The following is a 16,981-nucleotide window of genomic DNA, read 5'->3' as shown; positions in this document are numbered from 1 at the left end:
GTAGACAGGAAGGCAAAGGAGAAACAGAGAGGACATTCCAAACAGAGCAAGATAAAATAATACAAGTTAGATTATGAAGAGTTTGTATCAACCACTATAGAGCGTGAACTTTGACCTTTAGGCAATGAGCCAGAGAAGGACTATTTCAAGGCAATGGCAGATTCAGATTCAAATGTTACAAAGATTACTATGACAAGCAGTGTCGAAAGAGGATTGACGGGTTGGAAGAAGAATGAAAGGGCGGGGGGGAAGCTAATAGAAAATAAAACATGAAATATTTAAAAATGAACCTGAGGCTAGTTTTATAGCCTTATATTCTTCTCATGGTATTCATTTCTAAACTGAAAGATCATATTAGTTGGAAAGTATATAATGAAATTTTCTCATATTTTTTCCAACTTCCAAGATCTATCCAACAGACACCATCATTTCATGCTAGATTGGATCTCTTTAAGTATGAGCTCCCAAAGTATAATATCGAAAAACTCATTGAGAAAAGATTTCCTGTTCTTCTCTTTCCTTAAAACCCAGCGATGACTATAACCTATAGGTAAGTGGAATATTTTGTTGCAATCAAGATGATTCTGAAGATGAAGTCCAGGCAAACTTTCTCTTTTACCCTGTGTGGTTGAGGTAGAATATCCAATGCTGAAATGTGGAGATAGGGAAGGTTCTGGACTATTTGAAGAAATGTAGGTTGTGAAAGGGGTAATCATGGAATCAATCAGAAGAAGAAAAGTAGTGGGGGGAAAAACATAAAATCCATGAAACCTGTGTGCTTTCAGAGAACACAAATGAAGGCCAAGAATGGGGGGAAAAAAAAGACAAGAAAGAACAGTGATGGAAAGTAAGACCAGAGAAATCAATGCTAAACTGTGAGGTAAGTCTGGTCAAGCTGAAGAATGGCAGTAAATATAGGGTTCTGAGGGCTCAGATTTGTGGCATGATGGCAAATTTGAATGCATCTGGGACCCCCTGCAGAAACAGTTTAATAATGAAAAGCACTGGAATTGGTATAAAGAACAGAAAGTGGGGTCACATCAGGAGAAAAGATCCAGAAAGCTGCTGGAGAAGCTGGTGCATACAAACTGAAAAGACATTAACGAGACGTGGAACAGGGAGGAGGGTAGGTGAATTAGGGAATGAGATGGAAAATTGTGATCTTAACAAGGTCTGATCACATTTGCATATTTTATAGAAAAAAAGTAGCACCATATGCTTTGTTTTGGGGATAATTGAGGACTCCCTGCATGAACTTGGACAAATTCTTTTACCTTGTTTGCGTCTGCACAAAAGAATGAACATAATTATATCTTCTAGAGCAGGGCTGTTGTATTACCTCAGTTAGAACCGGGAAAGGCATTGAGACCATAGATGAAAAGCTCTATAGCAACACAGCTTATAAAATCAGGAAGAGGATGTGTGGTCCCCCAGCTGCGACCATTAAACAAACCCTGTTCCCAGTGCAGAGCTGAGGTCACTGGATGAAGCTGGTACACAGAGGAGGACTTTGGCAGTGGCCAAGAGCTGCATGAATCAAAGTCGTGAAACAAAACGGCCATCAGCTGCATTCAAGCCCCATTGTGGAAGAGAATCAATATTTGACAAACATTTTGTAGAGGACACAAATTAGAGAAGGAAAAACACTTAAAAATATTTCACAGGAGCCAAACAGCAGGAAATAAACATGCCAGGAAATGGGCTTAAACATCTGTGACGGCATTTCTGGGCACAAACGCCGGAAAACTCACACTCCGCAAGTGAGAATCTAAACCTGGCTCCGAGAAGGCTCTGATATTTATGGCAGATTCTGGATCATCTAAATCGAATACTCCACCACGGAGAGAAGCTAACTATGTCCAATGAGCAGGCCAAGCGAATCCCCATGCTTATTCGATAAACAGATGCTCAGTCAATAAATGGTAAGCGATTCTCATCAGTATGAAGCAACCACATGTAGGTCTTCCAAGATTCTGTGATGGACTGAATGTACAGGAGGAAGAAATATGTCTAGGTAATTCACCAAAGAATAAAAATAAATGCCACTTTGGTAAGTTATTCAGATGCTTAGTATACTCTACTCCACGACACCTTTTAGTTTTAAATCAGGGATCCACCAGCTTGTTCTGTAAAGGACCAGAGAGTCAGTATTTTAGGCCCACAGACCATACGATCTCTGTCTCTTCTGCTCAACCCTGTAGTTGCCATACAAAAACAACCACAGATAATATGTTGACAAATGGGTGTGACTGTGTCCCCATTAAACCTTATTTGCACAAACGTATGGCAGGTCTGATTCGGCTGTATTTGGCTGACCCTGGTACTACTGTGTGAGTCTAACTATCCCCAGGGCCTCACCATGTCAAGTGAATGTCAACACCGAACAGCTTTAACAGCTCTGTCCTCTCTTTCATTGCCTGCCCCACCCGCTGCAGATTCATCTTCCAGTCACTGATAGATCCCCTGTTTTAACTCTGCACAGTTAACATGCTACGAACTTGTTCTTTTCCTGTTCATTTGCTGTTTCCTGTCGCTTCTCCCTCCTCTCCAAGAAGAGGACAAACGTAACGAAAGCAAAGACCTTGTCTGTGATCCTCGGTACCTGGAACAGCATCTGGCACTTAGTAGAACTACTAAATGATATTGGTTTATATCATAGTAGGATGCTGAGGGTTATTCTGTTATCTCAGATTTTTAGCTAAAGCTCTGGACAATAGGCAATTAATATGGCCACATTCTAAAAAAAAAAAAAAAAAAAAAGTAGATATAGCCTCACAGCATATGTTGTAATGTGGATTAACCTCCTCCACCTACTACTCTCAGCCTATAGAGAGAAAAGGCTAGATATTCAATGTGAGGTCAAAGAATCAGGAACCATAGGCTTGGGGGAGAGTGCTTTTACTATGTTTCTGTTCCTCCTTCTTCTCAAACCAAGTGAGAGTGGCTCCAAGAGACTCATTCTTTGAGTTAATGGGGGGGTCTGTTTCAGATTCTGTGTCTCCCTACCTCTCTTTGCCCCACCCCTGCTCATGCTTGCTCGCTCTCTTTGTCTCTCTCTCAAAAACAAATAAACATTTTAAAAAAGAAAATGGGGGGGGGGGTCTGCAAGAAAAGAAGACTGAGGCCTCATTCCCCAACTAGATGATGACGGGGCTTCAGAAACTCACAGGCCTCAGCCCACACAGCATGAGAACTGTATGCTGGATAATGAAACTCAGGGACAAAGAATGTCCTAGAGACTAATGCCTATGTCCAGCCAGGAGCATTCTGGGGGAAGGAGGTTCTTAAGCAGCCCAAAGGCAAAGCAAGAAAAGAGGGCATTTGATGTGCGCTTCTGCTATTTAGAAAAACAAAATGCATGAAGCCAGGCTCAGCACATCTTAAACACACCTCATAAAGAAGTTGGTTGGCAAGAGTGAACAACGAAGGGACAAAGGCTGGTCCTTTGTTTGATATTCGTCCAACTTAGATTTGCTCGGACAGGACTGGAGTGGGATAGACAATGGTAGCCAGTCACAAAGCATATACTCCATGCAATAAAACTGTTAAAAGGAGAGACCTCTAAAAAATGGCTGGCCACCAAATCCCCGCCACTCTTGGGGTGCCAGCTGTATAGATAACTACAAAAAACACCAGCCAGGTAAAACATTAGCTTCTTTTTCTATCACCTGTCTGTCCTCCTAGCCCAACATTGATTATCTCATGGTCTTGAGGGCTCAGCAGTTAGAGAAAAGGGGAAAGATCAGAAATTGTAAAGGGACAGATTGCACCCTTTCCCATGCATCTTAGGGGTCACAAAGGGGTGAGAATTATAATGTGTGATCAGAATTTAAGACTCTACTTTTAAATCACATAGGATTGGATTTTCATTCCTGGGAGTTTTAAAATTACCAAAAGGAGACTCTTCTAATAATCAAAACAATTAGGAAGCCGTGGAATCTATAATAAAATATCATCAAAGGACATGGAATCAGATCCAGAGAATATTTAAATATAGTGATGGTGAAAAAAAATGAAACCAAAACAAAACCATTTTTGTTTGTACAAGAGTTGAGGCCCATTAAACAAACTCCTTAAAAGCACTGGTCTTTTCTTTCTCAGTCTTACGAGTCATTCAAAAGTCAAATGTATGTGTATGCACCCAGCAACATGCTTAGCTTGAAGAACGCAGAATGAAACTTGCCTTCCAAGTATAACCTCCTTCCACACAGCCTCAGTCAGGCACTTGGCTTGTTCACTTGTGGATTGCTACTATCTCTTCAATAATGTTAAAAACCACACTTTTCTCCCTCCCAAATCAAATATCTTTTCCAATTCAGTTACCGTCTTCTATTGTCCCTACAGCACAAGGTTTAGAAATTTTGTCATTTTCTTGATGCTTCTCTCCCTTGCGCCCTACAGCCAGTCATTGTCTTTCACTTGGCACTCTTCCACATGTTCCTTGCTTTCAACCAGCACAGTTGCCATCCTCATTCAGGTAGACTGGACTGTGGTGATGAAAGAAAGGTTGCTAGCCAACCAACGCCCATCGCTACTGAGTAATCATCCTAAGCGACTGAATACTATCAACCTTCACCGAGATGATTTCCTGCTGTTAAAACCTCAGCCTCACAATGACAGCTGTCTACAGCCTGATAAACTGGTGTATTTCCTCTCTGATCACCTCTCACGACTTTATGTTGTGGGCACCAAGGGCAGGCCACCACAAAATGTGCCCTTTACTTAAGAAACAGCAAGTGCAACAACACGCTGACCCTACTTTTTCTCCAAAAGGTAGAAAAGAAATCTCCCATGTGAAAAGTACCGTCTCTGTACCGGGAGGTAAAGAGACATCCTTACCACCAGCGATGGGGAATTCAGGGCCGAGAAATTATATAAACAAACTTTGTTGCTTTTATTAATTTACTGGCCTAGCCCAAATTCTGTTTATAATTCCTTACTAATTTTAACTCTCAAACATAAATTTTCTTTGTCCTGTCAATTCCTCATGGATTTATTGTTTCTTTGTCTAAAAAGTATGAAACCTGCCTGCCTTGGTCATTTCTTTGGTCTCAATTTTATTACTGGGCCTCCGTGAGCACGTAATTAAAAATTTCCCCTCTGTTAGTCTGTCTTGTATTGATTTAATTCTTAGACCAGCTAGAAGAATCTTGAAGGATAGAGAAAACATTTTCCTCCCCAACAATAGAAACCAACCTGAGTCACGTATTTGCCTTTCCCTAAATGTGCCTTTCCTTCCCACGTTCTAACTTCACCCACTGCATTCCCTTCTGCCTCTGAAGAGTCTTTTGAAAAAAAGGAGGTACAGTCATAAGAACGAGAGACAATATTCCAGACCTAACCAATTATCATCTGGAGTAAGAGTCCCTTATAAAGGGGTAACATTAGATCATGCATTCCTTGGGATTATCATAGAATCATAGAAAAAGGAAGCTAAATCCTAAAAATAATTCCTCAAGAACAGTATTTCCCAAGCATGCTGTGATTCTGATTTTGTAGCTCCAGGGTGGAACCTATAAATCTCTAGGTTAAGAAAATTACTAATTGATTCTGTTGATCAGAAAGGTATGGGAACCTTTGTCACCTGCGCTTTGTCACTGCTCTTAGCTTGGGAGCCTAAGAATCAGTGATCAAAGAACCCAATAGTAGTTCACCACTACTGGTATTGTCCCTAATTATTGTCATAACATGGGGAAGATCACATTGTTTTCCCCCAGCTATATACTACATCTCCTAAGAACCACATAGTCCCCTGTACCTTACACTGCAGGATTTTTTTTTTTTTTTTTTGGGTATATCACTTGTCCTTGGTTCTATCAACTACATAACATAAGCATCTAATCCAAAGGAATTTAGTCCATTAGCATGGCCACAAAGTCCTAATCTGAGTAAATTACCTCCCTTCTGAAGAGAAAAAGCAGTATTCTTCAATCCGCCCCACTCCCCCCGCATACACGTAGTAACTTCTTCACATAAAATCCAAACCTAAAAGAAGGCCCAATGAGAAGAATTTTAGGATCCATGGCCAAGTGGAAGGGGAAGGGCATTGAAGGGCCTAATCAGAACCAAAGTTTCATCCAGCTGGGAGAATGGTCCTTGGTTACAGAATTTCCACCCTTCATCAAGTGAAGTCAGTCAACGCAGTGTCATTGAGTCATGGGCTGTTTGGTCAACAGCATCTGTGAAGGGGCATCTCCAGAGCTAACAGGTGTCTCGGCACTACAGCAACATATTGATGATATGGAACAGAATAGCATGCTGAACCTGCCCTCTACCTCCCCATCCTCTCATCTGCTAGGTAGAACAGAAAGTTCATAACCAGCTCGACCACAAGCTTCTCTGCTTTCCTCTCCAGAGAGCGCTCTGTGTTTTAGCTGGGCTATATTGTATTAGCGATGTCATAATATTGTGATAATTGCCATAGCACTTGGTAATTAAAAAAAAAATCAGTTTGGCAATGTTGTTGGTGACTGTGAACCAGGTGAGACTAATTAGGACTTAAGAAAACCAGACTGTTCTCACTGTCCTTGGTGAGTTTGTGCCAAGAGCCATTCATCTGCTTCCCTATGGAGACAGAAGGGTGAGTTTTACTCCTTTGGGGAAGCAAAGGCCATTCTCTAAAACAAACCTGGAAAATAAGTGGCCTGTGCTTTTGCTATTTAACAAAGACCTAATATACCTTTCATTAGTGACCAGTTAGAATTTATTAAAATTCAATTACTTAAAAAACAAACAAACAAGAGCGACCTAAGTAAAAGTTATTTTCTTGTATTTTAAGTTTATTTATTTTGGGAGAGAGAGAGAGAGAATGCATGCGTGCAAGAGCAAGAGTGGAGGAGGGGCAGAGACAGAGGGAGAGAGAATCCTAAGCAGGCTCCACACTGTTAGCACTGAGCTGATCTCAGAACCATGAGATCACGACCTGAGCTAGTATCAAGAGTTGGGAGCTTAGCCGACTGAGCCACAAGGCACCCCTAAAAGTTATTCTCTTAAATAAATAGAAGTCCAAAGTTAGGTAGTTCCCCCAGATGATTCAGTGGCTCAGTCATGTCAGGGCTTTAAGGGAGCATCTCTGAAATGACCTCACCTTTCCCTCGTGGTCACAAGATGGCTGCAGTGTTTCCAAGCAATATATCTTCACAGAGGAGTATCCAAAGTAGAAACAAAGAGAGTGGAGAGAAAAGCTGTATTTGTACCTTCTCTCTGAGGGAAGAAAATTATCCCCAAAAGACCTAAGATTCCCTTATGTCACTAGTGAGAATTAGCCACATGTCCTCCCATAGTCAAATTACTGGCAAATAAGAATTTGATTACCACAAATGGCTTAAATCAATCATATTCCATATCCTGTGGCTTATAATCTTGCTGCTAGCACAAGGACTAATTGGGTAATGGTCCCTTCCATAGGAAAATGATGATATCTATACAATTAGCAAGGCAGATTCCTTCACCTGATATGGGTTCAAAAGGGATAAGGGATGCTATCTACACACACCCCCTCTAGTTTTCATTGATAGTTGTGAAGTGTGAGGTCAGGTTTCATGGTATTTGAACTAATAAGGGATGTACCACTGGAATGTCGAGGTAGAGTTGCGAGGAACAGTTTTAAGGATACAGCTCTATCAGGAACGCTAATAGGAGAGTGCCTGAAATTGCATTCGGAAGGGGTCACTAATGAAACTTCTCCCCCATTAGCTGCACAACCTCTCAGAGAATGTAGGAGATCAGAGTTTCAAGTGGAGAAGTTATTTTCTGGAAGATATCATCAAGAGACTAGAAGACAATAGAAACCTATGGGGCCATGCTAGCTCATTTCAACCCAGAAGGAGCCAGAGAGCCTCAGTATTGATAGCTGTGGAAGATATCGGGACAGAGAGAGAGGAAGCCCAAGTCCCCAGCCTGTATATGAAAATAAGAACAGGTGATGAGAAGTTACGTCCATATCCCACTTTTCTACCAGTGGTCAGAAAAATTCTGAGCTACTATGAAAGGGAAAAGAGTGAAGTATTCCATTAAAAGATAAGTGGAGGTGCGCCCTGGATGGTTCAGTGGGTTAACTATGCGACTCTCGATTGCAGCTCAGGTCATGATCTCATGGTCCGTGGGATCGAGCCCCATGTCAGATGAGTGGAAAGGTATGTGGTGTTGCAATACTTTCTATATAGCAACAACTGTAATTAGAAAATTTTAGCAAATGCATTCTTCACCAGGTATGACCTATGTTCTTGTTAAGACCACGCCCCTATAAAATTAAAAATAATAATAAAATTAAGTATACTGGAATGAAAATAAGAAATGAAAATACCAGGCCCCTACAATTGTAGGTCTCTAAACCAACCATCTCCAAGTGTGGTTTGCAGAGCAGCAACATGAACATTACCTGGGAACTTGTCAGAAATGCAGATTCTCAGGCCTCACCTCAGCTGTCCTAAATCAAACTCTGGTGATGGGGCCTGGCAATCTGAGTTTTAAGGCACTCCAAATGACTCTTCCAATTCTAATTGCTAATGTTTGAGAGCCATCCCCAAATACAAGTATTTAAATCTATTTTTAATACTAGCCAGAATCAGAGAATTGAACTGACCTGTTTGACTCTAGTTGTTGGTTTGTTTTTTGATTCTCATTTCTGGCCACATAACCCATCCCCCAGCTGATATTTCCATGCACTAAGCTGCTTTTGCATGTGACCTACCACTATATTTGTGGACTGAATCTAGAGATGAACTTGTCTAAAAAGTAGTGCTTTTACATTAAAATGAGCTTACTGTTCTGCTCTGAGAAATCATCGAGGTGTCAAACTTAGAAGTGGTCAATGCAAATTAGATAACACACAGATCCCTAAAAGACATCTAAAAGTGGCTCTCCCTGTTCAGCAGAAACAAATGAACTTGTCTTTCCTGCATTTTCTTGACAAGATTGTTTAAGAAACTTATGTCCAGCTATCCTGTCTCTTTAAGAATTCCTATGTGAGTTCTTGGCTGTGCTATAGAAAGGGGGATACTGTGCTTATCTCCTTTCCCCAGGAGGTTATAAACCAAGGCTATCATCAGAGCCAGATTTATGCTATTCTCCAAAAAAAATCATAGTTAGGAAAACCTATTTTCTTCTCTCCCAATAATAATGCCTAAAGATAAGGATAGTTAGCTAAAGAAAGCACTTAGGTGTTATAGAGCTTAATTTTCCCTCCTCAAAACTAGGATTTTTGAAAGCAATGAAGACTTCCCTACAACTCAAATACAAAATGCACCCCTAAATGTGAGAAATTTTCAGCACTGTTTCTCTTTGCCTTTGGCCCAACTGCTCCTTTTAACTTTGTTTTTTTAGAGATAGCTTTGGGTGTTGGTGTGGCCAATACAGATGGGATTTAGAAACAGCTCTTCAGAGGATTCTGATGCCCTGCTTTCTATCACTTCTTATTTTCCTATCTTTCCTTCCCTCATGAACTTACTATCCTCTGTCTAGTAGATAACCATCCCTGGGTGAACACATGGAATTTTGAGAAACATAGGTCCCAGTTGCAATGCAAAGGGTCCTAGAAAAGCAGTGCAAATGAGAGATAATGAATCCCATCCAAACATGAGATTCCAGAATCAGAGATCACATCTCTTCCCGTCTAAGCAATTTAAAGACAATGTCTTGTGTACAAAACCTTGATCTTTTGGTACACCCACAATAATCGATCTTAGCCTTACACAGTCCTAAATTTCTGGCCGGCAACAGATGAGAGCTAAAGGAGCTAATGTTTGAAGGGTGGGCAGAGGGGTGGGGAGAGAACTAAGACTCAGGGGCTCCTGCTGAAAACAAGTGGACTGAATGTAAGGACCGACTGAGGGGGGGAAGGGAAGGGGATAGGATGCCAGGAGACAAGAAGTTATCATTGTAGCCAAAATGTGAATTGTTGAAGCTATTGTGCAGTTACAGATGGACTGCGTTATAGTCCCGGACTGTTGTGATCTGTTATGGCTTCTCTTCCAGTTTCAAGAAGCCTTACGCAAACATGGAAACCAAACAGCAACTGACCACACGCATCAGGTTTGCAGGATAGTGGTAAAACTATTTCAAACAGATTCCTTCAGTCTTCTGTACCATACTGTTGTAAAGAAAGCGGCAATCATTATGGTTCCAACTCCAAAAGCCAATAGCAACTACGGGGCTTCAGAATGAATTGTTCCAAGATGTGCTACCTTGGCATGCAGATTATTTCAAGCTGAAAACAAACAAAGCCCAAGAGACCCAGGAAGAAATTCTGACCTTCTGTCTAACTGCCTAAAATAATTTAGATACAGGACCTGCTCCAGGAAGACAGTTATCGCCATAGATAGCTATGACATAAAATGACCTAGATATGACAGACAGGGAGGAACCTAGTAAGGTCTGCTTGGTCAAAGTTCAATTTATGTCCCATTTTTTTTCTGAAAAGTCCAAAAAACATTTGTTTAACAAACAGTCCTCTTTTTCATTTTCCTGTCAATTGCTTTCCTTTCCTTTGAAGTCCCAGACTCCTACCCACCTCTCCTTAGTTCAGGATGATCTATATACCTCACTCTGCCTGATTGTCCTTGGAATCGCATGTTTATGTGTATTCTCTATATGTACATATTTAAATTTGATTTTCTCCTGTTTATCTGTTTCATGTCAATGTAATTCCTTTTTTCAATGTTTAATTTTGAGAGGAAGAGATAGTGTAAGCAGGGAAGGGGCAGAGAGAGAGAGGGAGGGACAGAGGATCCAAAATAAGCTCTGTGCTGATGCAGGGCTCAAACTCACGAACTTTGAGGTCGTCACCTGAGCCAAAGTTGGACTGAGCCACCAGGCACCTCTCTATTTTATTTTATGTTATTTTATTTATTTGTTTGTTTTTTTTAATGTTCATTTATTTTTGAGTCATGTCAATTTAATTCTTTTTTTTTAAATTTTTTTTAACGTTTATTTATTTTTGAGACAGAGAGAGACAGAGCATGAACGGGGGAGGGTCAGAGAGAGGGAGACACAGAATCTGAAACAGGCTCCAGGCTCTGAGCTGTCAGCACAGAACCTGACGCGGGGCTCGAACTCACAGACCGTGAGATAATGACCTGAGCCGAAGTCGGCCACTTAACCGACTGAGCCACCCAGGCGCCCCAAATTCTTAAACCAACCAGAAGAATCTTGAAGGATAAAGGAAAAACTTTCCTCCCCATCACAATACAATTTCTCATTCACCTTTCTCCCAAAGGTTTCAGGCCAGTTTTGGGGAGGGATGGGACTTCTTACAAGTTCAAGTCTCATAATAGTTACAAATGTCAATGCTACTTTCTAGAGGACACCAATCTGGAAGAGGACAGCAAAAGGATTAGAACCTTAATGAATTAAACCTTAATGTACTTCCAGCAGATGAACAGTCAACTCTCACAATAATCATCTAGAAAGTTCACTAAAGTGATAGGAAAGTATAGTAACAAAAATGGAACCTGGGAATGACATTAGTCACTTAACTGGTTATTTTATATTTTGTGAAGTCAAATTCCTAAAGCAAGCAGTGTCTATATGAAAGGTTTAAGAAAAAACTTTAATAGCTTCATATTATTAGATTCAAATTATTAGATTCAAATTATAGTTCCTTAAAGAAAGAAATAGAGTAGGTTTATACCAAATGACTATGCCAAGGGAAGGAAAGAAAAAGAAAGAAAGAAAGAAAGAAAGAAAGAAAGAAAGAAAGAAAGAAAGAAAAGACAGACATGGAATAGAGGGGAGAAAATAATTTAATGTGAAAAATTTCTTCTTTCTTTCCTAAGAGAAAAAAAAAGTCATTATGATACTTGTATGAACAGAGAGCTAAATTTATCCCAAAAGGTAAAAAGGCCAATGTTAAAGAGGACTTAGAAATATTCTATGTGTTACTTTGAACCTGAAGTTTCTCTGAGCTAAACTAAAACTCTAGATGTACTGTATAGCCAACATAAGGCAACCAGTTGATTATGGGGTTCAGTGTCTAATGAGGAGGACAGCAAATGAAGTTCAAACTAGAAATTCAGAGTCTTAGACCTGAATAAGCTGTGATAGGAAGAGAAATTTCTAAGATAAGAAAGCATATCTGAGATTCTACTCGTATTCATTGCTCTTCTCCCATTACAGCTAACTGTAACCTTTTACTGGGTTGGTGATCTTTTTCACCAAGAAAGCAACTTTTTTGAAGTGATTACTAAAGCCTAAACTTTGAGGGCTAAAGAAACAAAGCTTCTGATGCCTTTTAACTACCTTATACTTAAGATTAAACTGGAGCTGTCCAAGTTACAGATGTCATTTGTACTATAACAAATTTATTTATTGCAAAGGTATAGCAACTAGCTTTGATTTTTATTTCAAAGCTTAGAATTAGTGGACAAAAGTGTATCAATTTAGCCTTTCCTTAAACTACTTGTTAATAGTATTTATTCTAGGGGCACCTGTGTGGCTCGGGTCATGATCTCATACTTTGGGAGTTTGAGCCCTGCGTAGGGCTCTGTGCTGACAGCTCAGAGTCTGAGCCTTCTTTGGATTCTGTGTCTCCCTCTCTCTCTGCCCCTCCCCCTCTTGTACTCTGTCTCTGTCTCTATTGCTCTCAAAAATAAATAAAAAATTAAAAATTTTTAATAAAAAAATTAAAATATAGTATTTCTTCTAGACCAGAATTTCCCAATCTTAGATGCATGTTGGAGTCACCTGGGAAGTTTCAGAATTATTGATATCTAGCTTCTACACTATAAAGTTCATGATTTAGTTGTTCCGGGTTAGTGTCTGGATAATCACACTTCTAAGAGCTTCCTAGGTGATCACCTTTCTAGGTGATCCTAGGAGGAAAGAATATGGCTTAAGAGACATGGACATTGATGGAAAACCAACTTTGCCAGTTGTCTTAGTTATTATTAACAGCTACAAATTATACTTAAAAAAAAGACCTCATAAAAAAATTGTAATGTAAAATGCTTAGTTCCTTGACACATAGGTCAAACATCTAATGATGGTTAATATAAATTGTGGTCACAAATTATAGCTTTATTCTTCCCAGACTGTTCTAACACCTGAGAAACTTGTTTTATACAACCTCAAAGGGCTACTTCTCTCTTCTTAACAACTTTCTGTACTTTTATTGAATTTGCCTCTATTGCGACATAGGAGTTTATACCTAAAATTGTCTAGTGCCATTGGCATTCAAATGCTCCAATGGTTATACTCATACATTGCTTGATCTATTGAAAGAACAAGTCTTGTTTAAAGAATCTGGCTCTGGAAAACCGTGTGGAGGTTCCTCAAAAAATTAAAAATAGACCTACCCTATGACCCAGCAGTAGCACTGCTAGGAATTTACCCAAGGGATAGAGGAGTACTGATGCATAGGGGCACTTGTACCCCAATGTTTATAGCAGCACTCTCAACAATAGCCAAATTGTGGAAAAAGCCTAAATGTCCATCAACTGATGAATGGATAAAGAAATTATGGTTTATATACACAATGGAGTACTACGTGGCAATGAGAAAGAGTGAAATATGGCCTTTTGTAGCAATGTGGATGGAACTGGAGAGTGTTATGCTAAGTGAAATAAGCCATACAGAGAAAGACAGATACCATATGTTTTCACTCTTATGTGGATCCTGAGAAACTTAATGGAAACCCATGGGGGAGGGGAAGGAAAAAAAAAGAAAAAAAAAGAGGTTAGAGTGGGAGAGAGCCAAAGCATAAGAGACTCTTAAAAACTGAGAACAAACTGAGGGTTGATGGTGGGTGGGAGGGAGGAGAGGGTAGGTGATGGGCATTGAAGAGGGCATCTTTTGGGATGAGCACTGGGTGTTGTATGGAAACTAATTTGACAATAAGTTTCATATAAAAAATTAAAATCAAAATTAAAAAATTAAAAAATAAAGAATCTGGCTCATTTGATGCTTCAGTAGCCTTCAAATGGCGCGTAATATAGATCTAGGGAATAATCCATCGCCAAAACTTAGATTGGACTCAGATATTTAGGATTTTAATGCTAGATAACCATAGAGAAGCAAGAAAAGTAACTCACCACATTGTGAATGACACCAGAAGACCTAAAAGCATCAATTCTGAACTGAAGATTATCTGCCTTGAGCCTTGGTGACATGAAGGTAGAAATAGCATCTGCCTGAATATCCACCAGGCAACTAGATGTTTAAAGAGCCCTGGTTCATGAATTACTTTGTAGTTGGGAACTGACAAGGGAGCTTCATGTAATTTACCTTTTGAAATCAATAAAGACATGTCAAAGAGTCGGTTCTATGTTTCAAATTAGCGCACCTACACGTGAATCAATAAAGAGCCTTCAAGCAATGTGACTCCCCACGGGGACATCCGCTTGAACAGAAATAATATCTTAGAGTTGGAAGCCAGCATAGATCCTCTCAGCATCCCAAGTATCTGCATTAAGAGATCTATCACCTGTATAGCAACTAGTGGTGAAGAGTAGCCTCTAATTTATTCATGCCTCCATCTACCAGTCTTCTGTCTCATGGGAACTTCGGTCTCTGCTGAGACGACACAATAGAACTAAATGGAATCCAGCTGGGTTGGATGGTTTTGCTTCTCACATTGCCCCCGCAAATGAGACATTAATAGTAAACCAATTGAGGGAGGTGAAGTGGGGAATCAAGGTAGGGCAGGAGCAGCTATGAAACACCTCACTTGAGATAAGAACATTTTGCTGGTAGGATAGTCAGATTAATTCTCATGATACTAGACTTGTTGGCAGACAACGGAATGTAGTGTAGAACTGTGGCATACATCAGTGTATCAGAATTCATCTAGAAGCAATCAGACAAATATTTGTCACTTTAGTGGGATGATTTCTTGAGGGAGAGCTAGTATGTTGTATATATATATAATATATATAGTGGCATTTTCCACTATCTCTTAAACTCAAGAAGCTTTACATAGAGCCAGCTGGTATCTATATGTGAACACCATATGAAACTTACATTCCACACTAGTTTTTCCAGAGACTCATAAAAAAAAAAAAAAAAAAAAAACTGTGCATAAATCCAAGGTTCAGGATATAAATTAGACAAATCTGGGGTTTAGTCCTAACACTGCTAGTCATTACCTTTGTGGTCTCAAATTACTCAAACTCCCTAAACCTCAGTTTCTCCCCCTATAACATGATGAAAAGTAGGATTTGCCTCAAAGGTCTGAGGAAAAGTAATAGTTCTCACGTTGCATCAGACACAATTCTATGGGCAATTTGTCCTCATAATTATATTATGAAGCTTATAGAAACTACTACTTCTCATAGCTTGATCTATTTTGATGAGATAATTAACTCTTTTTTCAAGAGCAGAAAACATAAAGTGAAGCAACGTTAATGTTATTCTCAACATTCTCCACCAATGAATTAAAAGCATAGGAGCCGAAAGTTACCCAGACCCCCTAAAATGATGCTGACAGAGGCAGAACAAGAGTTCAGGTCTTCTGCTTTGGTTAAAACATTGTCATTATAGGTCAAAACAACATGACTTGCGTTTTCACACAAATAGGCCTTGTTATTCTTGGCTGTCTCAATTCTCAAGTAAAGTCTGTGGGCTCCCTCATGGCAAGAGAGGGTCCCTAAACTCTATGAAGTCACTTGTTACAATAGCATAAGCTCCCTCACCTCAAAGCACACCAAGAATGAGAGTGTTGGTGCGTGTAAGCCATGCATTTCACATTATCTTTTGCACACAGAAAAAGCAGTTGATTTGGCAGGCAATGAGAGTAAGGTAGTTAGGTAGTTTGACCAACCTCTCAAAATGACTCTTAGAAGCAACTAGAAGTCACGTCGTTTAAACGAAAGTACTCTATGTACTTCTTTATCCCTCCTGTTAGATTCTTAGTCAAACTATGGCATCTTAACAAATACCCAGTGAGGAGTCTTACCTGAATTGTACTGCCATGTTCATGAAGCCCACCTTCAAAGACAGCAGATCGCTTATTGAGTCTTAATATTCTACCAGCAGCCAGCTGGGCCGAGACTCGAATGGGATGAGCTCGCCAGCTACCCTTTTCTAAACAACTCTCTCTAGTTACCACCCCCTTCTCTTCCTGACACCGCTCTTTAAAATAGGGAGTCATAAGGAGGAAGCCCTAGGAAGAGGAGTCTCCTGAGGAGCCCGAGAAGAGACAGGAGAAGACTCTTATGCGGTCTTGCTATCTCTAAGCTGGAACTGGGTGGGAACAGGACCCCAAAATAGGAAAACCCCAAAGAGCAATGGACCCTGAAGGATTCACTGCCCATCAGGCTAATAGAAACCCAACCAGGTGCTGCTGGCCCATCTCATCTGCTGGCTACAACTAGCTACCTTAACAATCTAGAGGATATGACCTTTATATCCATCCCAAATAAACCAGCAGGCGCTGAAGTTAGGTTGGAAATAATGCATGCAAGAATAACAGTCTACATCTGGAATTCAGCCAGCCTCCCCATGATTTAAGAAAGAGTCGCAAAGAGGAAGGAATCAAATGTTGTGAAATTTTCAGTTTTCCTTAAGAAGGCACATGTGGTATTCCTTTTAGGAAGGTTGATGAGGCCCTGAAGGGGGTCACAACCTGCAAAGATTCAAGGTATACTTTCCTGTAATCAACAGCTGCCTTAAGTTGGTGAATTATGGCAGTAAACGGAGTTTTCAATCAAAGACATAAGAGTTTAATTAGAAACTATTCTTGTCCTACTGACGCTAACAGGCAGCCGTGCTGATTTTTTTTTCCCCTGCTAGGATTTTCAAGAATTCACAGTGGAGGGACTTTGAGAGGTGGTGGTTCAGATGGTTAACTGTCCAACTTGGGGGCAGGTCATGAGCACCACGTCGGGCTCTGCCTAGAGCCTGCTTCCGATTCTGTGTCTCCCTCTCTCTGCCCCTCTCCTGCTTGCTCTCTCTCTCTCTCTCTCTCTCTCAACCTCTCCCAAAAATAAATAAATATTTAAAATATTTTAATAAATAAATATCTTATAACTTAAAAAAAAAGAAAAAG

The sequence above is a fragment of the Panthera leo genome, chromosome A2 (assembly GCF_018350215.1).
Source record: "Panthera leo isolate Ple1 chromosome A2, P.leo_Ple1_pat1.1, whole genome shotgun sequence".
NCBI classification, from domain to species: domain Eukaryota; kingdom Metazoa; phylum Chordata; class Mammalia; order Carnivora; family Felidae; genus Panthera; species Panthera leo.
The sequence above is the reverse complement of the archived record's forward strand: the minus strand, read 5'-3'. Positions refer to the sequence as shown.